We start from the raw sequence: 25,752 nt of genomic DNA, 5'->3' as shown, positions 1-25,752 counted from the left end.
AGAAAAGTGGGATGCTTTCGTCTTCTGGAAGCAGCAGCGATCCTTGTTAGTTGCAACCTGTGCCACAGCGCTACAGCCGTGACAGTAGGCGTCTTTGTGTTACCATGGCGATGACGTCTTCCGTTTTCCGGTGAGGCGACAGGGCATCCCATTCCTGACGATCGTATTTATACCCTCCCCCTTCAATAATAGGTGCCCTCCACAGCTGCGAGTGTGACTTCTTTTGGAGTGACACTCGGTAGTGGAGGGGGAGTGTGTAGGGGGCGGTTTGGGATTCAGCCCATGTCACTACCCGATCCGTCCCGGAAACCTGATTTGTACTGCGCATGTGCGCAAATTACGTCACTTCCGCTACTCCCGAAAAAAAAAGAATTTTTTGTCAATTACTTAATGATTCAAGAATTATAGGGTTAAGCTAGTAGTAGGAACCTTTAGTAGTGAAACTGGGCGCCATCCTCCTCACTACAGCGATCTGCTTCTGTCAGAGGAATCACTCCGTTAAACTGCGGCCAAGTGAGCCGCTGGGCGTTGCGCGGCTATTCTGCGTAATACCGTAATGTTATCACAGGCGCTGAGCAGCCAGGCTGACAGACGTCCGCTGCAAATACATGCTGTTATTCAGATTTTGACTTTCAATATCTTCAAATCCTGAGGCGGTGACAAAGATCTCTCACTATGGCCTTGTCAGGGGTCATCCCAGCTAGCACCTGCACAGTATCACCTGATTTTACTGTAAAATTTTAGAGAAAATTAATGTCAAAGTATGCTGAAATTTCAATCGTCCGGCTGGCCAACGGCAGATGGGCTGGCCCGTATGAGAGAGGTTCTGCTTAAGGTTTCTCCCTGTTAAAAAGGAGTTTTTCATTGCCACTGTCGTCTGAGGGCTTCCTCTGGGGGTTTCAGGCCATATGGGTTTGTAAAGCGTCTTGAAACATTTTAATTGTAATTGGTGCTATATAAATAAATTTAAATTGAACTGAATTGAATTGAGAATCAGCCATTATGCATCAACACAACTGAAATTTCAGCATACTTTGACATTAATTTTCTCTAAAATTTTACAGTAAAATCAGGTGATACTGTGCAGGTGCTAGCTGGGATGACCCCTGACAAGGCCATAGTGAGAGATCTTTGTCACCGCCTCAGGATTTGAAGATATTGAAAGTCAAAATCTGAATAACAGCATGTATTTGCAGCGGACGTCTGTCAGCCTGGCTGCTCAGCGCCTGTGATAACATTACGGTATTACGCAGAATAGCCGCGCAACGCCCAGCGGCTCACTTGGCCGCAGTTTAACGGAGTGATTCCTCTGACAGAAGCAGATCGCTGTAGTGAGGAGGATGGCGCCCAGTTTCACTACTAAAGGTTCCTACTACTAGCTTAACCCTATAATTCTTGAATCATTAAGTAATTGACAGAAAATTCAATTTTTTTCGGGTTAAAGGTTAAAATGCTGTAAAATGCATGGAAAAACGAGTAGCGGAAGTGACGTACTTTTCGCACATGCGCAGTACAAATCGGGTTTCCGGGACGGATCGGGTAGCGACAGCGACACTCCCAGTCCCGCTTGACTTCTCGCTCCGCTTTTGCCTCCAACATAAGCCCCGCCCACATAAAACGTCACAATGTTTGTAAACAAATAAAGGGTCTATAGTAAGAATATATTTTTTGTCCTAGTCTCATTATTTTCTACATTAATGGGCCATAAGTTTAAAAAATGTTAAAAGTTGTAGTTTGTCTGATTTAATTAGCTTTTAAATGTGCTCATTTAAGCATAATTCTTGAATTCATAATATATTAAACATATTAACTGTGTAAAATAGACATCTTAAGATTCTTAAGACAGACGTCTTCACCGGGTTTACATGTTGTTAACTTTAAGTGAAAACAGCTATTGAAAGTGTTTATAGCGGATGTCCTTGAACCTCTCATGCTTCGTGTTTCACATTGACTATTCTCCATTTCATTTTTGGGCTGTTCGTGTCTACTGGTTTTATTTTTATTTTTATTACACTTACTGCAGCTTGTCGGTGTTGCCTGGCTGCTGGGGGAGAGCAGCTCTGTCCGACCGGCTGCGGCTCCGCACCGCTCGGCGGCAGTAAACGCAGCGTTTCTTCGGAGCGCCGCCGACCAAAAGCGAAGCCGAAGAAGGGGGTCGACAGCAGGCTGTGGACACTGCAGTACATGCGACCGTGCAACCGCTCTCAGCCTGTGTTCGCTTTTCTCCAACATCAGCGACGACACGAAGGAAAACAGACCTCCGTGTTTTCATTTTCAAGTGGCGGAGAAGATTTCAGCGTCTCCGGACACCACAACTTTCCGTCCCCGCCAACCGTGAGTAGCTTTTTCTGTGTTATTTTGGGGCTGCAGTGGCAGAAACATGCTAATGTGATTTGGGTTCCGGTTGTGTTTATATAATATTAGACTGGTAATCCTCCGGAGCAGAGGCAGACGTCAGGACTCACCGGTACAAAAAAATAAAAAAAAATGACATGAATGGTTCACCAAAATGTGTCCGTCTCTCTCTCTCTCTCTCTCTCTCTCTGTGTGTGTGTGTGTGTGTGAACGCTGTCAAGCGGGCTCGCTTGTGTGGGATTTATGGCTGTTCTGGTACCTCAGCTTTACCCGGTCAGCGGTGCCTGTGAAGGTCTAGTCAGGAGACCGCATCCTGTACAATTAACAGCGGCACCGTGATATTAAAGCTATGCTAGCTGCTGCAACACACTGAGGTGTTGTGCTGGTGTGCGCTCAAATCTGCGCTCGTCTTTGCACGCATGTTTGCGGTGGACGGCGAGGAGAGGAGCGAGACAAACATGTCATGTAGGCTACAGACAGCACAGTGCGATGTAAAAGTGCCCCTCTACACGCTGCTGTCTTGTACAAGTAATTTATGCATAACGCTGTAATACCTGCATAATTGAAAAGTCCCACTGTTATTTACCTTCAAAGACAGTAAAACTAGCAGAACATTAATAACACGAACTGCACATTGCTATGATTCTGCACACACTTTGTCCAAGTGATGCATTAGGAGTGTGGATTTTTTTTTTTTGAATGGCAGTGCCGCATGTCTGTTTAGTGTGTGAAAGCAATCAGAGCAACTTTTCAGTCTTTTTTCTCAGTGCACGTCTTCCTCGGGTATTTTATTGAGCTGCTGCTTTCATCCTGACCCGTTGCTCACCTCACAGGCAGAGGAAGCCACCGGTTTTTATTGAAGTGGCGGTTGTCCAGCTGAAATTCTCCAAGCAGTTGTGTGTGACAAAGCTCCACACAGTCCTTATTTTTTGTTGATTAAAGCCAGATGGATAATTAAACGATTACCATTTGTAGAATTTATTGGGTTATAATTACTTCACGCTGCCAGCATAAACCATTATTCTGGTTTTTACTGTTAAAAGAACTTAAAGTCTATTTCCTATTTTTGAAGAAAGAGTAGCAGTGGGTTCTGAATTATTCACTTGTGGCCTGAAGGCACATGCATGATGGAAAGTTTAAGTAAAATCCATTTGAACTGTTAGCGAAAACAGGACAGAGTTACTGCACGGTTTTGGTGTGTGTGTTTGCATGTTTTTCATGTCACCGCTGCCCTAAACAAAGACAGCTTAAGTGAGTGTCTGGTTTGTGGTCATATTCATTCATATATGAGGAACATACTGGCGTATGGCGTAAACATTTATATTGAGCCAAGTGGTTTTGCCCTTTAAAGGTAGCCCATTCCCAAAGGTATATTAGCGGTGGTTTGCAAGATTTGGCTTACATGACTCACATTTTCCTTGAAACAATGCAGCACAGGTTGGATTTATTTTTTATTTTTTTCACAGAACAGCATTGCAGGAGAAGCCTTTTGCTGACAAACACTTGTTTTTGTTTAAAGAAATGATGTGGAATCTATTTGCAGCTGTGTGGGGAAAGGCAATTTTGCTGATTTGCTGAGTTAAAAGGAGCAATTGAGGTTTTTGCAAAATCCGGCTGCAGCAGTCAGCTAAAAGAGGGCACTCGCAGGGCAACCTTAGCAAATACTGATCAAAGCTGTGTTGAGGGGCTGACTACATGAGGCCTTACTCTACATTTTGTAAAACTGCTGCGGTACTGCTCCACTTGCTGAGGTGACAGGTTTAAAGAGGAGGGAGGGGAAAAAAAGAAGCTTAGACCAGGTACTGAGGCTGCTGGACCAAACTGACCACGTGGCTAAGTGCGTGCGAGTGTATGTGAGCAAAGTTCTGCTGCATTGTGCCCTCTTAGGAAAGCTGCATGCAGCGGAGACACTGCGCTGGCTCTGTGTAAGTGGGCCCATGCAGCAGCAGCAGCAGAAAAGAGGCTGCTGCTACTTGTGCTAATAAATCATCGCTGTCTTTGAGCATGCTCTCCTTTCTTTCTCCTGTAATGCAAACCCAGAGGCAACAGAGAGGGTACCCATCACCTTCACACAGCCCTATGTGGACATAGCAACCTCTGTCATCGATCCATATGTTCCCTGCCCTGTGGACATTGTTGTATGAGCCCTGATGAACGCACCATTGCTCATCGTGGGGATAACGCACTATAAAAAGACAGCGCATTTCCTCAGGATTCGCAGGCTCATGGGTGCTGATGAAGATACACATTTGAAGAAAACCACAGGGGCTCAGTATCGGTTGAGGAAAGCTGCCGCATGCTACTCTGCTTCTCATATTCTAGTTCACCTTCAGCAGTTCTAATCCTACATAAAATACACGATAGATGATTTAAACATGAGCTCTAAAACTGATAACGAACACTCAGAGAAACAGCATGTTCTGTAAGTTAGCGCTGCCTTCTTTAAACTGCTTTGGTGTTTTATTAAAAGCCACACTCCCACGGACTCTGTTTTTTTGCAGTACAAATAAACCTGCCAAGCACCAAATCTGGGCAAATCGTCCCCATAGCGAGAGGAGCACCTGCTAGACTGGCTAGTAATTGTTTGCAAGCAAAATATTTGAATGCATAGGCTGGATGAAACTGAATCTCTCTGGATGTCTTCCTGAATATATTTAATTTGCCCAGCAGGAGAGTGTTAGCACTGCAAAAGCACATCAGTCTTATTGTAGGATTGATCTGACAAAGTTAAGTTAGCCTGACTTATCTTACTTAAGGGGCGATTATACAACGTGCCACGAACAATTTTATAAATACTAGTGTAAACGAAAAGAGGCTGTCTGTCTGCAGGGAGATAAATGGTTCTCCAGATAACAGTGTTCTAATTACAAGGGGGGGATTTCCTCATACTGCTATTGAACATTGTTTCAGATATTTTTAGTCTGAAAGCATTTCGAGCTGTTTGAAATGAATACGTCTCTTAATGGAGGGGACTGCTCTTAACTTCCCTGCTACTCCTTATCAGGCTTTTACTACTGTTCGTCCTTTGTCCTGTGCACTTTTCCTGAAACACACCAGGCATCCTGTTTTCTTCTGTCTCACTTGGTTATTGATTGAAGTAAACAGCAGCTGGTATTTTTTTCAGAATCAGAAAAAAACTTTATTCGTCCCCACAGGTTATCACTTGCCTTGCAACAGTTGCTTAAGATTGTGGACAAAACGTCTTGAACAGAAAGAGGAGGAATTGTATCGCTGGATGGGCACAGGAAGGAAGGACCTCTTGTGATGTTCAGTGGAGCATTTAGTAATCCTTAGTCTCTGGCCAAATGTGCTCTACTGGATAACCAGAACGCTGTGTAGATGGTGGGAGATGTTATCGATGATGGATGGAGTTTTGACAAACTCCACTTCTCTGCGACCGGAGGCCATGACTTTCCTGGTTTTGCTTCACCAAGTCAGTCCTTCCCTACCTCTTTTGTTTTGAGTTTCCCAATGACAACTATACGAACTCTTCTTCTGACATGAGTTGAGAATAAAGGCGCCTTAAGCTGTAAATGGCAGGCTTGACAGTGCGAGCCAACCGTATACTTGTAAAGGTCGAAGTTCTAGTGAGAAGGTCTGCTGGGTCTGTTGTGGAGGAGGCACAGAGCAGTCACGGACTTGTTAATACCATCCAAATCCAATAGAACAGGCAGTGTGTTTGCTCAGACAGCCAGAAAAGTCTTTTGAACAAATACTTAGTTTGAACCAGTTTTTCAGAAGTCCAATCTGGAAATAAAAATGGAATTGAGTACACTAAAGGGACGTACACGCAGGAAGAGACCAGCACCGATGTGTTGACCAGAGACCATGGAATGTCAAAGAAATTGGGCTAACAGTTGGCCGCATGAAGGGATGGGGGATTACGGAGTTCAATTAATTAAAACTTTAGGTGATGCAGGTGTGGTGACTAGCACTGGGAGCAAAGGATACCACCGATTAACATGTGACAATGTCCCAGAGTTCCTTCCACAAGGAAACAACTTCCACTACTTTGGTTCCTGCCACTATAACCACATCCAAACGGAAGAGCAGCTCATCATTGTTCTCTCTTCGGTTAATAATACGACTGCACCCACAACACATAAGTCACTATTATGGAAGAACCAAAAGCAGCTAAATATGACTGACTCGTTGCTCAGGGCTGAAGTATAACAGGTATAACAGGTTAAAACTGAACTGTTGAAGCTCTGCAGTTTGTACTGCAACAAATGTAGAAAATGTACATGTGCAGGAGACAGTCTGGGTAATAACTTGTTCACAGAAACCCATTTGACACACTTGACTGATAAACCTGAGATTACAATAATTTGCATCCAGTAATTACTAGATAGGAGTTCAGATTTGTCGTTGTCTGGTCTTATTAAATTTATCTGTGCACGTTTATCACAGCTGAGTGGTTTGCACGCGACACTACGTTTAGTTAAGACTGCTTTTGGATATGTATGCTGAAACAGGGAAACTGAGGTGATACTGGATGCATTTTATAGCTGCTCGTACTGAACGCTCACTGTCACGTTCACGGCTGACTGGTAAGCTGACTCCACTCTGACAGCCGGCGTACCTGGCTTTCTTATTGCCGCCACATCATCCCTCGGTGTCTGCCCCACACACATGCACTGGGCGCTCGCTACTTCTCTTATCTGATGGCTTCTCTGCTATTTTCTGATAGCAGTTCCATTTAGATTTGGTTTGGTCCCAACATGACAAACATGACATCTCTTTCCCGTTCTTCCTCAAGTTCACCCATGCAGTAAGACTAGACAGGAATAATATAGGACAACCCCCACCCCTCCCACTGCCGCGGCATTTATTGTGAACTTGTGCGTCCAGCCGTCCTGCTGTATTTGAAATGAACTTCTTGATTCACCGCCAAAATAATGAATAGCTTTTCTGTTTCACACAGGCATTAGTTCCAGTACATTTCATTGAGATAATAAGGTACTTTGCTTCATGCAAAATTAAAGAAGAGACCAGAGCAAAATTATTTTCATTTATTGACAGTTAATCAATTCAAGTACAGCTCAACAATTCTTGCTGTCAAAATTCTTCTGAATGTATTTACTATTAAATGATAATAATAATAATATGTTTCAACCATGAAGGCACATTTTGTTAAAAAAAAAAATCAGCGCTTAATCATTTTAATTCTAAATGTTATCATCAGACTCCTCACTGTTTACAGGCAAGTGATAGTTATATGTATTCTGTGAAGACCTGACACTACCATTCCTCTGGTAGGCTAGTGGTTTTTGCCGGGTTAGGGTCAGATTAAAATGTCAGGGTCAGAGCCAGAGGCAGGATGGGCAGAGTCTTTAGGGAATATGGGTGGGAAAAATAACAAGCTGTGTGTCAGTCTTCATTTACGCGTGTCGGACCGTAGCGTGCCTGCCTGAACCACATAGCATCCATTTGACGAGAGAGAATAAACAGCTCTAGAAAGTTGCAGTCCGCTCTGATAAAATAAAACTGATTGACACCATTTGTCACATAATCTGATAGCCACGCCTTTTATATCCTAAATTGCAGCCTCTGCGATTTGCTAATTCCATTGTTTCAAATTAAGACTTTGATTTGAAATCGATCAATTGCTGGATAACCTTCCAAGATTAGTCGCCAAATGCAAAATGTAGTGGCATTTTGTGGGTGTTCATTTTGGACTCTGCCTTTATGTGTCTCCCATATTTGTGCACTAAAGCAGGACAGAAAATAAACTACAGTATCATTTCTCGTTGATCATACTTTGGTTACTGTTCTTTTATGTGAATTCTGCAGCGGCAGTGATGTCTGTGATTAATTGAGAGGCTTTATAAAGCGTTCTGTTCTACTCACCTTGATAATCAGAGTATGAAAACAGCATGTGTATCATGCAGTCTATGTGCATTTCTCATTTTGCCACACAATAATGAGGCCACAGATGACCTTGCGGTTTGACTGCAGCTGTCACAAATGCTGTTGTACCTTGCCCAGGTCAAATTAGAATTGAAATTGATTTTTGGCTTAATTTTACATGAATGACCAGTCAATCAATTAATCACCCTGTGTGAAACAGACCTCTGATAGATACTGTTTGCTCACGGCTACTGTTACTAACTACAAGCTCACAATTCCAAAGAGACTCCTGGAGAGGCATGAAGCGGGTGATATTTAGTATTTGTCTGTACATCTTCACTTTAAAGTCAGTCGTTCATGCTTGTGTGCACAGTGCATGAAGATGCACATTATGACATTTTTTAGATTGTTGTTAGACAGGCAGTTGTAGCTGCCTTTCATTAATTTCAATTACAAACTGCAAACTACCACTGGAAATTAATTGTTCAGAAGTATAATTTTATTTATGGTGTCTTGCACAGATATAATGATGGTTTGAACAAAGCCATCTGTGAGGCTTTGTGTTCCCATCGTACTGTAGAATTGCTAGCTTCAGGTTAATTTAGGACAAGATTTAGTTTTTCCATAATAGTGCTGAATCAATGGCATAATTTTGGTATAAATAGCAAAAGCCTATACATTTTAGTTACAAAAACACTGGAGTTCATTTTCTGCCATGCCGTTTGTCCATGCAAAATGTACTAAAGCAGCGTATTCCTTCCTCTAACTTCCCCTTGACCTGCAAGGCATACCACATTAAGTGCACTTTGCATTTCAGAAAATAAAACAAAAAATGCTTCATGCGCAGATGTGTTCACCCTTTCCACCTTATAGTCTCAAGCACTCTCAGCATTTTGTGGATCACATGGGAATTGGGGTCAGGACACGGTCTTTCAGAACTGCCTCTTAAGACACGCTCTCCGACTGCATCAGGGAGAAAATGTGTTTACAGTCATTTTGAGCGAAAATCCCACCGTCACCGAGCGGGATACCTGAGTTCATTTAAAAATGGCAATAATTGTACACATTTTGAGATGATCTCTCCATTGAGACATTGACAGAGTTGTATTCCATTGAAAAAATGTAGATAGTTAGATACTTTATTAATGAAGTGGGAAATTCAAGTGAAATAAGGTGCCACAAACAGGTAAGTAACAAAAGAAAAGTACAAACCCAGCCGCTCACCTCCACACAGCTGGCCAATCACAGTGTAAAGAGGGTGTCAATGACGATGTGGACGATGGACAACATCGTCACTCTAGTCTGATGTCAGATGTCTTTATGCCATAATCCACTGTGGAGCTACATCAAACCACCAAACTATGCCAAGTAGGCACAGAGTAGTTTAGAGTTTTCAGCATAAGAAGCAAAAGTCTAAATAGGGGATTTGTGTGTATCAGATTCTTTAGCTCACCGACGAGCACATTTCAACAAATGACAACAGGCTGTGTTTTTTTTTTTTTTTTTTTTGGAGGCTGGAGTGATGCTGGTGTGGGGTAGGGGTTTGTGCAAATAAAGCAGCATGACCCTGGCTTTCATGACTGAGACATTCTGTGCTACCCCGAGGGGTGCCACATCACTGCCGCTCCATCAACCCATCACAAAATTCAGTTAATGTATTAACACTTGTTAATACATGATTTGCAATGCTGTTTACGTTTGGCAAAGCAGTAACCTTTAAAGGTGAGGTGTTGGGGTATGCACTGTTGTGAGTGTGCACGGACAGCTCCCAGGTGAACTTCAGGACACTCTGCACCTTTTGTAAAGGAATTTTGTAACCTCTTTTTGCTTTCACTGAAGATGAGTTCTCAGTGAAAATAGAAGAAAGGGCTAATGCACATGCCAGACATGGTTAGCATCAGAGCGTGAATGTGACATTACAGTCAATGCCGTACACACATGCATGTTAGCACTACAAAGGGCAGGACAAGGCCTCCGTGCAGCCACCAGGACTGCGGCTGGTCATCGTCGACTGGAAGACTCACTGCAAAAAATGCTACACAGGCTCACATACAGATTATCAACAGATATCAGCTACAATCATCGCATTTTTTCTTGGACAATGTATGTAACAATATTTTATGTAATTTTTCTTTAAATGCCTAAAGGAAATACTCAATTCCACTGAAAAGAAATGCAAGTTTACAGGCTGATGTGTTGATGTAGAAATAATAAGCATATGGCACAGCATATTTCCAGATATAATATTTGCATCTTGATAAAAATGTTCCTACAGGGTTGAGCGTTATGTGTGTCCTGCTTGTGACACCATGTTGTTTGAGTGTGTGACTGATTTATCAGTACCATTTTGGTTGCTTTGTTGGAGTCTTGCACTGAATGCTGCCATGAAGCAGCATTGAAATGAGGTGATGTGAATGAATCCAGCTAAATATAGCAAGACTATCTTATGCAATAGTATCACGAGAAACAAAAAAGTGTTTGGCTTGTGGATGGGTCAGAATGTTTATTCATGTACTTTAACCTTTGCTGCTGCGTGTGTCTAACTGAATATTTATGCTCTCTCTTAGCTGTACATCACATTTAAATGGTTTCACTCATTCATAGCTACAGGCTTCCCACTTCAGCCATAACTATGGAGCTACATACTGTAGCTGCTCCAGCAGAGTAGGGGAGAGTGTGTGTAATGTATTTTAATGGTATTACTTAATGAAAAGTGAAGCATAGTAGTTATAGCGATGGTTTGTATTGGTAAATGATCGCTCCTGTACATTTTTAAAATTAATTTACATGTAAGGTCATCAGGGACAATGTTTGTATGTCTAATTCTTTATTATTCATGGCATCATGGGTCATCAGTTTTCATGATGTCAGTGTAAACCAGGTTTTGTCAGAAAACTACTTTGTTTTCCATGGTGATTTGTTTAGTTTAAGAGCAGAAGAAACAGGTTTTAGTGGATAATTTACTAAAGTGTAGGATTATCCCAAATGCCATTTTGGAGCTTCGAAGCTTTGGTGAGAATTATGGCATGACCAAGAGAGAAGATGGATGCATCTATCTACAATAACATGGTTGGTAAACTTCATTTATAACCCTTAATTTTGCTCCTTTGTGGACGTACACAGATGTTGACACACTGATGCACAGTCATGTCCAGTTTTAAGCTCTTTTGCTAAAGTTGTTGTAGATTTCTGACATTGTCATTTTGAACGATAAACTGGATGCAGATGGCTGTTTTTTTTTTTTTTTTTTTTTACATTTTTCTAGTTGTAACTTGTGAGTCTGTGATGTTAATGTTACATAGCAACTAAGATTAAATGTTCTTATCTGAGAATAACTAATAGCACTTAATGTTGATGAAAAATTAATAATGTTGGATTACCTTTGCTTATTTCATGGGTTGTTTGAAAATTTTGTGGGGATGCAGGGCTGTACAGTGCGAGCGTTTCACTCGCATATGCGCCTAAAAATAGATCGGTGCGAGTAGAAAATATAAAAAGGGAGCACGCGTGCGAGTACAGATGTCAACCCTATTATTCGCATTTGCTCCTAAAATAAATCCACACAAAGTGGATCAAACTAAAAGTCATAGCCTACACCTTCTTCTTCAACAACTTTTTTTTCCACATCGGCAAGCTACAACATGACATGGTCAGAAAAACCGTGAGCTCCTCTCGACTCTCAGGCCGTCTCCCCCACACAGTACCGAGCATCACACAGACCGGCGCACTTTCTTAAAGCGACAGGCTCCTATTTTTGTCTTTAGCTTTTATGAACACATTAACTTAAAATAACCAAATACTGTCTGTCTAAATTATAATAATGCAAATGACACTAAATTAAGCATGTAAAAAAGTTTAAATACCATAAAGTAATAACTGAACTAAAATTGTCATCAGTTAACACAATCTATGCATTCTGCACCTATAATCAGACTCCCCTACAAATGCAAGATATGGCATCAAAATATGTCTGGTATTTATGTATAAAGTCTTTAATATAAGTATAGTTCTTAAGTATAAAGTTATTTGTAATTGTTATTTTTATTGGGCCAGTTAACAATATATAATAGAATTGAAGTTCTTTAATCCCACACCTGGGAAATTATTTGCTACAACAGCTACAACACCAAATCACAAAAGTTTTTTTTTTTTTTTTTAAAAAAACTAGTAAATTACAGTCTGTAAGAACAGAATAATACATAAGGGGCTAAATGATCACAGTATGGCAGATTAAGAACAGAGAGACTATTTCAAAACTAGGACTTTAATAGAAATATGCAGGTTGAGTTAACTGTGCAGATTGTATGATATGAAATCAAATCTGGAATCAGAATTTATTGGGCCACTTAACAAAATATGACTCCCCTATTGTTTTGGGAATGCAAGAAGTGTCAACCTCCAAACTTTCTCAGCTACAACATCTGTACCTCTGCTGCTGTTGTATAAGGTCTTGTGTACATGGTGGCTTCCACCGAGTTTTTTGCTTGGAAACTGGAAAAATGTAACATAATGCCATCTGAGTGATAATGGAAAATATGACAAAAGAAAGAAGTCAGTAGACCAATCACACTCCAAATGAAAGGAAGCCATATTGGTGAAAGTTTTGTTTTCTTTTGTGAGAACAAAATCAATACTTCTTTACAAACTAATTACAAAATGCACATACATATGTACACCTCCTTTTATGAGAACAAAATCAAACATAATTCTTTGCCAACTATTTACAAAATACACACACACACTCTAAACATGGGCTTTGGTGTTTCCTTGTGACGGCTGTAGTATAGATGTCCATCTGTAAAAAATACATTGGTTTATTAGTTCACAAAGTCCTGAGGACCAATGAAGCTGATGTATCTGACACTGGTGAGGGATGATAATCTATTTTGTGGGAGAAGCTTTGTTTGTGCAATGTCACTGTTAGAACTGCATCCATTTATTTGACCACCACCGAAGACCTCATTAGGATCAGCTTGGAGGGGCCATGGCTTGAGGACTTTGATCCAAGTCCTGCTGTGGACCACTGGATGAACTTAGCCAAGCGTGCCAGGCGACTTGAATACAAAAAGATGTGGGACAGGGATGTTCTCTGTGTTAAATAACTGAGCCTACTGCTTGGCTTGTTGTGTGAATGTTAATAATAAAATTGTGTGATTCATAGTGAAAATTCATAGTGCTCCTAAATTTTTTTCTGTGCTCCTAAATTTTTTCATTTAGGACCACCTGTGCTCCTAGTGAAAAAGCTAAGCGTACAGCCCTGGGATGCATATATAAATATAAAGAAACCCCAAACATTCAAGTAATGATTCGGAGGCTGATTACCATGGCATTGAATGGGGGCATTTAAGAATTCTGGTCATTTCTGCTTGAGTGTTGCCAAGATCATTGTGAACCTGGAACCCAAGTTGTTTTTTTGAACTCAGTAGAAAGAAAAAAATGTCTGCAAACATGCATTGATAATTTAGATAAATGAAAATGAAATAAAAGGGTCACCATGTATGAAACTTAATGGTTGAGTGCAACTGAAATGGCTATTCTGACCTTGAAAAAGAGCAGCTCAATGTAGATTTTAGAGCCACAGAGAGTTAGTCAATTAGTCCGTTGACAGATAATTAATCTGCAGCTATTGATTGTCAATGTGTTCTAGTTTTCCTGGTTTCAGCCTCTCAAATGACAATCATTCCTTTGTTATATGACGTTTATTGAATACTTGGGGATTTGGACAAATTGAAGACATTAATGTGTAAGAAATAGTGAACAGTATTATTTTGTAGTTTAAAAAAAACATTTAGTAGGTTCACAAAGAGCTCTGACCTTACCTTGGATAGTACTTCATGCTTTGTCCATTCACACCATGTACCTTGTTTTCTTACTGGAAGTAGGTTGCCTTTTTACTCAATCTTTTTAGTCTTAAGTTCAAATGGCATTTTTGAGAAGTATTTAGAGCTGATACTCCTGCTCTCCACCTTTCTCAGATGCTTACACTCTAGACAGAAATGTACCTGTCATTGCCTTTATGTGAGCTTTCAGTAGCTCTCCAGCGTACTGGAGAAAAAGCCATATTGCCTTAGGGTATGGCTATAGTGGGCAGCTGTGTGTGTGTGTGTATGAGTGCAACCACTGTACGCTATCCTGAGCAGGCTTCGTGAGCTTATGCACAGGAACAGGCATTCACACAAAGGTTCACGTCATAGCAGTTCACTGTGTGTATCACCCCCGAAAACATGGATTGTGTCATCATGTGGCCGTACATGTATTCACAGTGGATTAGGTTAAGCCCATCAATAATGCAGGCCACATGGAGTAGCTGTGAAAACACTTTTTTCTTGTTTTATAAGCTTTTGTCTGCTTCCTGGCCTTCAATAGAAGGTACAGTCAGACAGTAAATCCTCCGCTCACGAAAGACGTGTTGGTTAAACTTTTGAATGTCTAGGAGAATCTGCAGCTGGATGGATTAATGAATGAAGCACCCCTCTCTGTCCTGTTCGTATTCATCAACCGTCTCCTTTTCTGTCTTGTCTTCCATATTCTATGGCGCTCTGCAGAGCCCTTGGTGATATGTCTATATATAGAACGAAAAGGAGGAGCAAGATTAAGAAAAATAGAGTGCCTTTTAGTGTGCTGTCCTGAGGAGCTCGCTTCAGTGCTCCTGTTTGAAAGGGTTAATGATGCACACATATAGGCAGTAGATTGTTTTTGTGTGTGCTGGACTGACTCGGGGTGAAGAGGTTGACCCTCAGCAGTCTGAGACAGACTTCCTCAATTAACCACAGCACCTTCTGGCTAAATGCCCTTTGTGAAAGGACAGCCTTTCCAGCACCTTCGTTACTATGGCAATGAAGTTTCAGTACTGAGCAAAAACTGTTTTCTTACAGAGGATTTTGTGGTATTTTTTTTCCCTGTTAGGACTAATGGAAGACTCAATCAGTGCTCCATTAAAGTCCCATATCCCACATGTAAATTGCCTGTGTGTCTTTCATCAGCTACTGTTGATTTTTTTTAAGCTTTTGCAGCAAACGCAGGTAGTTAATAAGGTGCTCATTTGGAAGTAACACTCATGGCTAATTACTAATGTAGATAGTAGACCGATAGCCTGGCGTGATAACGATTGCACCAGAGGCTAGAGCTAAAAAAAAAAAAACACAGTTTAATTCATTCCTTACACTTAGAGTCATAGACTCAAGGCTTTGGAAATGCAATTAAAAAGACCTTCTACAGCTTCATGCATTCTGCTTTGACATGTGAAAACAATCTACAGGGAAACTTGTCAAGCCTGTTGCGCCTGGTTACATTTGCTAAACTATGATAAAACGATGCTGTTAGAGGGAGGGGTTTAGCCGGAAAACTGTTAATTAATGCCTGTGTCAGTTCTTAAAATCTGCTAGCCATGCTGATGAGCGCCTAAGACAGGTAGCGTCTCTGGTCAGGCGGTGGTAGAACTGATAGAGATGCTACGGTGAGGCTAAACATGGTCCAGAGAAATGGGGGTGGGGGGTTGCTGGGAGCAGAGCGTAGCAGGTGCTGCCACTCCATGGGGGCATATTTGTGTACTCTGCTCACTCAGTGGGAACATTTTAATTTGATCCCTTTGTTTCTATAAAACAGGTCAGGATTTGCTCTACCCCTTGGCAATTTGTGTCAGTGCTTGTACAGAAACTGTTGCAGTGATGCACGAGCAGTGTGTTGTCAGAAACAGCCATCAAAACTCAGGCTCAGTTTTCAGAATTTCTTAATAAGGTGCTTTGTATAATTGGTTTGGTCACATAGGAGGTGTTTAGCTTGTTATTTATGCTCCATTTGCACTATATCACACAGTTTGAGCCAATAGAAGGCAGTAGTTGGATTTGTCTTACCTGTTACTGAAGAAGTGTGAAGTGCCACACAGAAGACATCTTCCTTTGGTGACCATGATATGAATCTGAAGTGTATTCTTTATTCCCATAGTAATTAAACAAGCCTTTCCATTGGTGGAACTGTTTCTGCATGCAGCCTGTGTTTCGCACTGATAATGACAGTATTGTTTTTGTTTTTTTCCAGAGATGGAAAATCCACATACGTCACCGTGGAATGTTCTGTTTTCTTTACATGCCTAAAGTTGCAGGTCATGTGTTCTCCTAGCTAAGTCCTTACGACAAATTATTGGATTTTATTACTCCATACCACAGCAGGTATCCATTTTATATGAAAAAGAAACCTAAAGTTTGGATCCCAGTAATTGTATGCAGATTGATTGCATGGCTTTGGACACATCTGCACGGTCATGTTGGATTAGGTCTGTTTTCCTTTTAGAAATGTTTTTGGAAATTTGGATATGTGCACAGTTCTGTTGCGATTTCCTGCCAGTGACAGCCACAGTGAGAGGTTTCCCTCTAATTAATAGACCAGACCAGTGGGTATAGATGTTCTCAGACAATCAGTATGATAAGAGCTGATACTCATGATTGGTTCTAAAGTCTTTATGATCAGCACAGTCTCTACTGATTACTGATTTAGAGTTTGCTTTGAAGAATCCAAACTGAATGTTTTACAGACCTAGCCAAAGCCTCTTCTGAGCTTGTACCGTTTTACTCATGTTATTTGCAAAGTTTAACTCCAATATATTAATGTGTCTGTTCACACAAATAGTTGCTGTCCCACATTGGACAGTGAAGAACTTGCAGTTTTCCTACCTTCAGAGTTCCCCTATGATCAGTAGGGCTCATGATTCTCATTGTTATATTCTCATTGCCGATTAATCCCTCACTCATTTTCTCAATTATCCAATAAGTTGTTCGGTCTGCTTGGTTTCCTGTGGCACAATATGACATCCTCAAATCTGTTCTTTTGTCCACAACCCAAATATGTTAAGTTTACTGTAACAGAGGAGTAAAGAAAATAGACAATATTCAAATTTAAGGAGCTGAAATAGTTCGAGAGAAGTCAGCATTTTGTGGTTAGTCCATTCCTTTGGTCCAATTTGAAATAATGTAAGTTGAGATTTGATATTCTAACATGTCAACAACAATCAAAGTCTCAGTGTAAAATCTACAAAGATTCCTATCTCTATTCATGTGGTTTGGTTGATTTTCTTTGTTCACACATCTGCTGTGTATGGTCTGCAGAATGTGTGTCCTTGTCTGCATGAGATGACTTTGTTTTTACAGGTTTTGTCAGTTTTGGGTTTGCTGTGCTGTAAGACCACCGCTCTGCCTTGCTGTCATTCATTCGGTGCGTGTGTGTGGAATTTGCAAAAGCAGCATTCATCCTGCTTGACAGTTTGACACACATCTTCTGTAGAAGTATCCACATAGCTGCTCCTTTTTGATGAAAATTGCCATTTTATTGCGTGAAAAATAGTCAAAACTTGTGAAACATGTAGATCCATCTGGGCAGACACATTGCACTTAAAGCAGAAGCCTCATGTTTGTACAGAAACTATTCTTGGGTGCTGAAATGTGGCTGTTTAATTGAGCCACAGTAACTTAACCTTGTCCGAGTGAGCTGAAAGGGTAACTGCAAATTCATGCAATGCCACAGCTCTCCCTCCAGGGATATTTAAAAATGCATCATAGGAGTGAGGAGCATTAACTGCAGGAGGTGTGGCCTTGCGGCTGTGTAGTGTGTCAGGGGACATGGGGGAGACTGACTGACCATCGCTCAGTGTTGCGTGGACAGCAGTGTGGAGCTGCTAGTGTCAGACTCTCTGTGTCTATGCTGGAAAGACAAGGAGTCCCATGGAGCTCTGACAGTCACTGGAAGGATTTATGGCTCTTTGTGGAAGTCATTGTGTGAGTACCTCAGTTGTACCTGTGCTAACAGCTGCACTGTGAGAGGCTCTCCAGTGTGTCTGTGAGTACATATCCATAGTCTGACTGTTCATTGCATTACTGTCTGTCAGCCCTAAATGTATTGTTATCCTCTGAATATAGCGCAGTTATCAGAAGGTCCATGCATCTGGTTATGTGACACTGCAGAAGAATATTTACCATTTAGGTAGAATACTGTTTTGCCGCAATCATTTTTCAGTCACTATCATATTTTTTTCAAGCAATTAATCTGTTGACAATTTTACTCATTGTCAGTTAAAAGAATTGCTTTAGGATTTTGACAAGCTGCTTTGCCATTATTTAATGCAACACAGCACAAAATGTAGACAATAGCTGCGTTTCCATTACCCTTAGATATGCGCAAAATGTGAATAGCGCAATAAAAAAACTGGTAATGGAAACACCTGAATTTCGAAAAAGGACTAAAATATCGCTGAAAAGTTTTTACGCTCTCACGAGGTGGTTTTTCAGACGTTTCAATATTGAAAAATATCGCAAAAGCGCAATGGAAACACTTTTTCCACAATTATACGTCATCGGACGTGACGTACCTGGTCACATGACCAGTTCTCTCGGAGTAAACATGGCGCGGTACATGTGGACAGAAGAGGAGACCGAGACTTTTCTTGCCATTATTCTTGAGAAAAACATCACTGCCATACTAGACAGCAAACAGCAGAGGAATGCAGAGTGTTATAAGGAGATAGAAGCGGAAATGATTGAGAAAGGGTTCGAAATCTCGCGGGATGATATTTTACGAGAGCTACGATGCTTCTGCCCAGAACAGCCTTCAATGGAAACACGTTCAAAGCGCAAATATACTGTCGAAATTTTAGAAATATCGCTTGTATTTTGCGAAAAACTGTAATGGAAACCCAGCTAATGTTTACAAATTAAAGTGCAAAACTATATTTTAACTAGCAGCTTCAACATGATTAAAGTACGTAAGAGGACTCATTATTGAAGCTCAAAAGATTCATATGATTCTATTAAACACCTTTACAACATGAGAAAATAACATTTGAATTTTAAACACAGTGTAGTTGAAGTTGGAAAAAAGGATATGAAAATATTGTTGATGCATTTTCAGCACCAGTGCCATTAATTGTCATTTTTATTCTATATTCTGCTTTTTATGCTTGATCGTTTGGATTTGGTCACAGTTGAGGAGATGGCAGGAGAACCGTCTGGTCCAAACTTTCAAATCAAATCAGACAAATTCACTCTTATTTTAAGCATAACAATTTTATCTTTTGACACAGTGTGAATTCTGCTTGAATAAATTCACTTTATCAACATCGTACAGAGTTTAGACATGGGTTTGCAGTAAAGTGACTCTGCTGAATTCACATCTAGGCATGATAAAAGGGGAATCTTCACAAAGTCATTACACTCCCAGGGTGGCCTTTCTGTTGAGTAGGTTTGGGTGAATGCCTGCTATGTTGTCAGTTCAGCTCTGGCTCTCAGCCTTTGACTGCTCATCTGACAAGTGTGTCAGTAGTAAGATCACATTAAAGTTCATCACTTGCAGTCAAATGAGACGCTTTTACTCTGATATTTCTCTTTATTTCTTGTGTTGGTGCTTCTTCAGTGGAGCCAATAATTGAAAATAAAACATGGATGTTATTTTTGAATCACATGAATCATTGGTGCTTTTTTGTTCCTCTCTGTTTAGGAGGCTCCTGTTGTGTCACTTTAGCTCTTTCCTTCTGTCAGTTTTTCATCTGCTTGCATGCCTAAGAGGCATCTCTCTGTGGGCAATCGCATGCGCGATAACAGACACACGTTCTCCTTTTTATTCCCAGGGTTGAGAGGTTTTCTCTCCAGGCAACATGCTCTCTCACTCTGACCAAGTGGTGATGAAAGATGTGGCTAAATTAGGATGTTCTGCTGTACTAGGGCAGGTGTGACTTTTTAGCACCTCTTCCAAATCTTGCACTTTTCAAATGTACGCTGCATGGTGCTGAACTTTTTCATTAGCAGCTTTTTTTTCCCTATAGAAAGAGGCTTATATTTCCATCAACACCTTGAATTGCAGTGTGTGATTAAGCCTGTCAGCATGTTCTTCGAGTACGTTTGCACATAGCTTTTGTTTTTCTTAAGTGAAAATCTTCGTCTTCGGTTTCCTCGAGAGTATTAGCAAGTATTAAATTAAAGTCTTATCCAATGGGTTAGGAGAATAGTCAGTGATGTATGTGATTTCATGCAGTGGTGAAACAAATACACTGTAAGTCCTCAAATTCTTTAATTTACCTTAATAGCAGAGAGAACCAGGTCTTTTGAAACAACTTTATTGTAGAGACAGTCTTTCTCCAAATGTTTGCTTCTCAGTTATTCCAAATATAAAACTTGCCTCATGTTTGTCTGTTGTCTTGATAAATTCAGTGTCATTTCCATTCTAGCCGAAATACCGTCTTCAGTCACCAGTTAATCATAGTTCTTTTGCCAAGGAACACTGGGGAGTTATGTGACGGTCGACGTATGTTTGTCAGTCCATACGTGCGCAACATTACTCAAAAACGGACTTCCAGATTTGGATTCAATTTTCAGGGAAGGTCAGAAATGACACAAGGACCACCTCAATAGTTTTTAGCAGTCATGCAGCTTATAGTCTGGATCCACAGATTTTTCTAAAGATGTCGGTATCATTGCAAGATAGCGGCCCGGCTTCACTTTAACTATGACTACAAGTGAACGCCACGTCAGCTGCCTTGGCCAAATACTGCGCTCTCCGAGTGCTTTTCTTGTTTTGTTTCTGTTCCTTCCAGCCAGTATTAAAGTTAAAGAAAATACAACTCAACACTTCCAGAAAATGTTTTCATTGAACACATTTAAGGATATACCAGTTCTAGTTTTGTCTGAATTGAGAAGAAGGAAAAAGTGGCACAGTTGATTGAAGTGGCAGATGAAACAGGTATTTCTGTCCAAGTGGTATCGCAAAGCAGCAAGTTGTTGTTTCGATGGAATTATTACTTTGGAGCATGATACTAAATTGTTTATGTAGTGGTATTTAGTCGTACTAGTAGAGCAGAGTATTGGCTTGACCCTGAATTAGATCAGAATTTACTCCAAATGTATTTTATTTCCAGATATCAGCCCCAATGATTACAAATAAATGGTCATGATCCTGATAAGACATTACTGGTCAAGCGCTACACAACAGTATCCCAAAGGCATGTCTTATTTGTCTGACAGCGCTCAAATAATATTGTGTAATGTTTCGTGCTGACGCAGTACTTTTTGCAAAATGCCTTTACGAGAATGCCTGTCTCTTATTGAGCTGAAATGATTTCGCTGTGTCGTAACCCTGATGACCCAAATGGACACAGTGGAGTGAAGGGCTGTGAGGCACTGACAATGACCCCCTCACACACACACGCATGCATATGAAGTGCTGTGCTGCCTTTAAATGGCTGTGTAACAGTAGGGGCATGTGAAAGTCCGGGAACACTTCAGTAACACTGGTTTGTTTGGGATTAGTGGGGCAGATGGCTGCTTCTGTGTGCTACTTCCATTTAAATTACATTTTTGGCAGTTTGCTGATCCCGTTTGTCTGAAGACACTTACAGCGAGTACAACAGTGAAATAAACAGCCATTACTTAAGAGAGCAGCGGCCAAAGCCACAGCAGGCGATTGCTATTACAAATATTCCTCTGTTGGGATTTTCTGGAAAAATAGTTTAAAGAAGGGCGGCGGAACAGAATCAGAGCTAAGGAGTAATGCTGCTTAGCCGTCAAACCTGCCATGAATATACAAAGACTGCTCCAATGAGACCTTCAGAAAGAGATGTTTAGTCTTAAGTACCAGGAATGTGTGCTGCTTGCTGTTTGGGTACTTCTGTTTTTTTGTCATGCACTGAGCAGCTTTTGTTGCAACTCGTCCTCTTGCTTTGGTAAACACAAAGATCTTTGTTTGAATTTGATGACCAGCCATCACACAGTTCCCATCCACAGCTATGTGACTGTCTGTTCACCTCTCATAAACAAAGGATTATTTTATTTTTTTGAACTGAAACCATTTGTTCAGTCATTGGCTTTTCCATAATTTAACTAACATAAGCCAATTTTGCAAACCACAGAGAGCCCACTTGCTGTATTATATAAACTTCTTAGTGAAATATGAATTATAGTTGCCATAATTGGGCTGTGTACAGAAAGTTAAAATGCAGTAATTTAGAGCAAGAATGCCAAACACACATGTTTACATGGTCTCACATGCCATGATTTTATGCTCGATTTTGTCACATCTGATTATATTTGGGTTTTTGAGAGCTGGTTGGAAAAACAGGAACAGCAAATGTAAAACCTTTCATCTTATGTAGGGCGTTGTATTTTTGTTCAGATATTCTTGTGAAAAGAGAATGGATGTGAACACTTCTGATACTAAAATAATTAATTTAGTCATTCTGTGGAGGTGAAATGTAAAAAAAAACTCCTCTAGTTCCAATTGTTTAAATGTAAATATTTTTGTAGATATTTTTCATCTTTTGTGATAAAATAATGTGAGATGTAAACTGTTGACAGGACAGGGTAATTCATTAAAGATTCCTACTAATGAAAATAATTATTTGCACTCTTAATGTACAGAGAAAGCCTATACCACTTATGAAATGGTTCAGATATTTCGAGAGCGATTTGGCTCAGACATTCCCAGAGAGCTCATGCCATTTAGTCTTAAGTGGGTATCGACAAAGTGATGAAAGACAGCTTTCTTAAGGTTTATTAAATCAGTCCTTATGCTACAAATTTCAAATCATACCCCTCACCAGGCTAATTTGCAGCATTAGCTGTTGATATATTAGTCATAATATGATCCGTTGTGCTGTGAATGCTCTCTGTAACGAACATCCATAGTCTCTGAACTGATGGTACACCCGCAGTCTGTTCAGTAACAAGACCTCTTCATATTCATCAAAAGCATGTCACATTAAGACTGGCTGCTGCATTCATCGGTTCATATCAAGGAGGTGTTTTTATCCCACAGAGGGGCTTTGCCTTCTCACAGTTTGCTAAAGGCTGCAGAGCAGAGTGTTGCACACTCCAGTGGAATGTGTCAGCAGGCAGGCAGGCAGCGCTAGTGGTTTTTGGAAGGAAGATGTAGCAGCCCTATTACTCACCTCTGTAGCTGGGATAGTGCTGTGTTGTGCCTCCCAGGGGTTCTGTTCAATCATTGGTGCACACTTTATTACCTTGTTCTGTGGAGGTGTGTGAGTGTGTGTGTGTGTGTGTGTTAGTGTGTGCATTTGCTGCAGAGCCCTCTGCTCTTAACTTGCGTACTGCACAGGGATTTGTTTTTTTTATTTAGACAAGCATTTGTGCTGTTTGAGGTATATTTTTTGTGTGTATCAACTTCTAAAAATGCTCCTGTGTGTTTTAAATAAATAACTGCCTTTGCCACGGGTTGTGTATGCATGTCAGGCTTCATCTTTCTGCTCTCCTTCTCCGACACCAGCGCCGTGATGCTGCTGCTGCAGCGTTCTTGCTGCATTTGCCACAGATGCTGTTATGACCTCAGTGGACAAAACAGATTTTCTCGTAATTATTTGAACAACATCTGGGCACGAGGCAGAGAGGCGGCAGAGGGGGACGTTTGTCCTGGAGGGCGGTCGCCCATAATCGAACCGTAAATAAGACATGGCTCAGGGGATGTGGGATGCTTGAGCAAGCAAGCGTGGGTTTGTATGTGGGAGAGAGGCCATTTCAATAGAGTGTGCAGCAGGGCAGGGGGAGGGGAAGAGGTGGAAGCTGCCATATGGATGAGAGAGAAAGACAAAAGGAAAAAATAAAAGGGAGGAGAGGAGGAAGTAGAAAAGGGGGAGACTCAGTGGCCCACGTCAACTCACTTAATGCTCCCTGCTGGCCCTGGGGATGCTGACAGCACAGTTTTGTTGATTCATCCCCCCTCTCCAACTAGTTCCCCGTCTTTTACAGTCACTCTCTATCCCTGTTGCCCTTGTGCTGCTCTCTTTGTAACGCTCCCCGATCTGTCTCCTCGTCCTCTAGCATGACCTTGCAAAACTGAAGCCCTCCCTGTCACATCGTCAGGTCTTTTGATGCATATGCCTAATGCCACAATGCGTCTGTGTCTTCTGCTAAAACTGTGTGCATTATATAATCTTCCCCGTCGGTTGGGAGGTGAAGGGTAAAGCCTGTGTGCCACAGCGATGAGTTACAAAAAGCTGATGGACTGATGTGATTGCTCTAAGTAGGAAGTGTCCTTTCTTGCAGACAGTGCTCTCACATTTAACACTAAAACTGCACTGACTACGTATATTCAAGATCTGCCACAGGGTCATCTTGACACCCATAGACGCGAAATGATTTTTCTTACAGGAAAATGAGTGTGGCATAGTGACACTACATAATTTGTCAGTGGAACTAGACGGACTGGTGAAAATGTGCCCCCTCACTTTAATCAGTGAGCCGCTTAGTTCCAGTGTCAGCAGCACTTTTCAGCAAATTCTAGTACGAGAATAGGAAAATGTGCATGAATGTTGGAAACGTTGCTATTAAATGTAAGCATGTTGTGCAGAGGCGTCAACATGTTGTGTGTGGTGTTTATTAAATATTAAGCATTTGCATGCCTCTGGTTGCACCAGCTCTTTGTCAGTTCAAATTTAGCCTCACTGTAATGTGTTTACCAAGTGAAGATTTCTGTATCATGTATTGCATTGTGATGTGTTATTACAAAAAACAATGAGTATTAGGAAAAATCCACAGTAGCACACTCACTGGCATGCTTGGCATTTTTCTTTGTATATGGCCTATTTGATGGGTATTAAAGTCGAAGTATCTTGGAGGTTTTTCATTGAATTTTAACAGAGCATGTCCTTCATTTTGATCTGTGTATCTAAATGATCTCACATTATATCTAAAAATACATGTAAATGTTGAAACTTGGCCTGCTGCCATCTGTTTGGATCAACCACCCAGGACATTTTCTGCAGGGAAAACACAGTTATGAACACTTAACAGGCTTTCTTTATGCTGAACCTATCTATTAGGAGATGGCAGTGGAGGGAAATCCCCTCTCAAGGTTATTAGATGGCTTTTGATCCAGATTCCACTTGTAAAGGGATGATAGTGTGCAAACGCAGACAACCCCCCACTAGTGCTTTCATGTAATCTCATGTTCCTCTTTCCATTGACAACCCATCCTTTCATATTAGGTTTGCCTCATATTTTGGATTTTTTGTTCATTTTTATTTCAACAACAGATTACATGTTGAAAAAGTTCATAATGGCAGCTTCACTCCTTTTTTTTTATAAAAACAGAACAGATCATATTTGCTTAAACTGGAGCATAGAGCGCTCAGCAGGGAGGCTGTTTTTAAGCGGGTCATAGGAGGTATGAAGTCAAGGTGACATTGTAAAGGTGTTTTAGTGCTGGATCATTCAACCAATTGTCACTCTGGCTCAGCTAATTTGTGAGTCAGACACCCACTATAAAACGAACCTCTTGAAATCATTTACTGAGCAATGCATGCCTGTCCACAAGAACAGTAAAAGGACTGAAAATGAGTTACCATATTCCAATTTTTTTGAATGCACACATGGTTGTTCAAAAATCAAGCTTGTTCTAAGGGAGAGATGCTGCTTTGCATTTACAAAACAAACAATAGTACGGTATTTAGTCCTTATGATATAAATTCTAATCTCATTTAGGTTGATTAAAGATAGCAAACAGGTGACATTTTCTTGGTCACGGTATTAACAGGGATTTGCAGTTTGCATGTTTGAT

General features: G+C 40.8%; 1 protein-coding gene across 2 annotated transcripts in view; it reads left to right on the top strand.

Moving 5' to 3' along the window:
* Positions 1-2,135: 2,135 nt before the first annotated feature.
* adarb1b (adenosine deaminase RNA specific B1b) overlaps positions 2,136-25,752 on the top strand; it is a 137,038-nt gene continuing 113,421 nt past the window's right edge. For both annotated transcript variants that reach the window (XM_051958629.1, XM_051958628.1), the window contains exon 1: positions 2,136-2,334. The gene's annotated coding sequence lies outside the window, so the exon portion shown is untranslated. The remainder of the gene's footprint in view (positions 2,335-25,752) is intronic.

The sequence above is a fragment of the Acanthochromis polyacanthus genome, chromosome 14 (assembly GCF_021347895.1).
Source record: "Acanthochromis polyacanthus isolate Apoly-LR-REF ecotype Palm Island chromosome 14, KAUST_Apoly_ChrSc, whole genome shotgun sequence".
In the NCBI taxonomy this organism is placed as follows: domain Eukaryota; kingdom Metazoa; phylum Chordata; class Actinopteri; family Pomacentridae; genus Acanthochromis; species Acanthochromis polyacanthus.
Note: the sequence above shows the minus strand (reverse complement) of the source record. Positions and strands in the feature narration are given on the sequence as shown.